Here is a 2629-nt window from a genome sequence, read left to right on the forward strand (position 1 = left end):
CAATTCTTAGTCATAAAAGATCCCTCCCTCTTCTCAGTATTGAGGTGGGGAAATTCAAAAGGTTAATGTGGTATACACTGTTAGATATGGTCACTATGTCAGTAAGTTTTGCTTAACTCTTTGTTCTTTATTACAAGGAAGATTCATTCAGTATCAGTTAAATGTTATGTCAGGAAATTACTATGGTGTGAGAACATCAGGCATCAATAAAACATTGAGCAATTATATCTTGTAACCAAAACAGTCCTTAGAGGAAAATTTATTACTATAAATACTTTCATCAAAAAAAGAAAAAGGGGGCAGCTAGGTGGCGCAGTGGATAAAGCACCGGCCCTGGAGTCAGGAGTACCTGAGTTCAAATCTGGCCTCAGACACTTAACACTTCCTAGCTGTGTGACCCTGGGCAAGTTACTTAACCCCAATTGCCTCACTAAATTAAAAAAAAAAAGAACGGATCAATAAATTGAATATCCAACTACATAATTAAAAAAAAAACAAGAAAAGCAGCAAATAAAACCCTCTTGAAAACAAAAATAGGCATTTTGGAAATAAAAGAAGAGATAAACAAAATTGATATAACATATAAATACCTGAAATCATTAATATTTTGGTATGTTACCAACAAAATTCAGCAGAAAAAGAAAGAAAATGAAAGTCCATTTAAAATAATTATTGAATGTATAAAATGTTTGAGTCCACCTACCAAGACACAAAGAAGAATTATATTAATATAACTATAATACAGAAATAAGGAAAAACAAATAACTGTAAAGGAATTTATTATTCTTCATAGAAGTACACAGTAAAAATGACAATGCAAGTTAAATTTAATTTACAGATTCAATGCCTTAGCAATAAAACTACCAAAGGATTGTTTTTCAGAATTTAACAAAATAATAACAAAATTCATCTGAGAACCAAAAGGTAAAGATTGTGAAAAGTGATGGGAAGAAAGATAACTAGATGGGGTCCAAACAATATCAGACTTGAAACTATGCTATAATAATTTGGCACTGGTTAAAAATAGAAAAGTTAATCAGTAGAACAGAAGCAATTGAAGAAAAGAGCATAGTATAAGATGAGCATTTCATTCACCTAGAGGAGGAAAAAACACCAAGAGACAGAGAAAGCTGTATTTTCAGTGTATTTCTCTTCCTGGGAAAAGGAAAGAGAGAGATGGAGGAATGGTTTACCTTTTTGTATATCCACTGAGTGTACAACCCCTGAGTTCTCTGCTTTCATCCATTCTTCAGCTCTTTGAATTCTAACCTCTGACCTTGTTATTCAACTGCTCTTCCAAAAGTTACCAATAGTCTTTTTTTTTCACTGTCAGTAGATGAAGTAGGACCTGAATTCATCTTGAAGACAGGGCCTGTTCCAACGACCTCTTCATTTAGGAGGCTAGTATCAGAAGAGTCAGCTTGACTTCAATGACTCGACTTTCTTAGGCCTCCAGGACCAATAGCCTCTTAATGGCCAAAATTTATGTCCTTCCGAAGTTCTCATCCTCCTTGACCTATCTGATCACTTTGACACTACTGTTCATTCTCTCCTCCTGGATACTCTCTCTTCTCTGAGTTTTCATGACACTAATCTCTCCTGGTTTTCTTCCTCCCTTCTCTGCTTCATTTGCTGGATCATGCCTGCTAGCTATGGGTATTCCCCAAGGTTCAGCGATAGGACTCTTTGCTTCTCCCTCTACAGTATACTCTTTGTTTTGGTAATCTCATCAGTTCCCATGGTTTTAATTATCATATTTATGTGGATGAATCACAGACCTATATATCTACACTGAGTCTTTCCCTTGCATAACCAATTGCTTGCTAGATATTTCAAGCAGCATATTCTAGTGACATTACAAGCATAATACCTCTGAAGTAGAACTCATGATCTTTTCCCCAAAACTTTCCTTTCTTCTGAACCTCCCTATTTCTGTTGAAGGCACCACCATCCTTCCAATTTCATAAGTGTATAATTGGAATTATTTTCCACTCCTGTCTCCCATACATTTCACATTTCCAATCAGTTGCCAAATCTTACCACTTCTACCTGTGCCATATCTCTTGCATTTGCTCCATTCTTCTTTTTTTCTTTCTTTCTTTTCTTTTCTTTTTTTTTTTTTTGGTGAGGCAATTGGGGTTAAATGACTTGCCCAGGGTAACACAGCTAGTAAGTGTTAAGTTTCTGAGGTTGGATTTGAACTCAGGTCCTTCTGACTCCAGGGCCAGTGCTCTATTCACTGTGCCACCTAGCTGCTCCTGCTCCATTCTTTCCATTTACACAGCTACCAAATTAGTTTCTACCCTTGTTGCTTTTCACTTACATTACTGCAACAATCTCCTAAGTGGTCTCCTTGCCTCGAATCTCTCTCCCCACTCCAGTCCATTCTCCACTCTGCTACCAAAGTGTTTTATCTTGAATACAAATTTAACCATGTCTTTATCCTGCTCAATTAACTCTAGCAGCTTTCATTTTCTCTAGGATAAAACATAAATTCCTCTGTTTGGTTTTTAAAGCCTTTCACAATCTAGTCCCAATATAGGCATACGTTGGAGATATTGCAGGTTTGGTTCCAGACCACACAATAAAGTGAATATTGCAGTAAAATGAGTCACACAATTTTTTTTGT

General features: G+C 36.1%; 1 non-coding gene across 1 annotated transcript; it reads right to left on the minus strand.

The window, feature by feature from the left end:
• Positions 1–1324: 1324 nt before the first annotated feature.
• On the minus strand, positions 1325–1456 carry LOC122745091. The gene has a single exon (XR_006355381.1).
• Between the last annotated feature and the right edge of the window lie 1173 nt (positions 1457–2629).

This window comes from Dromiciops gliroides, chromosome 2, assembly GCF_019393635.1.
Source record: "Dromiciops gliroides isolate mDroGli1 chromosome 2, mDroGli1.pri, whole genome shotgun sequence".
Taxonomy (NCBI): domain Eukaryota; kingdom Metazoa; phylum Chordata; class Mammalia; order Microbiotheria; family Microbiotheriidae; genus Dromiciops; species Dromiciops gliroides.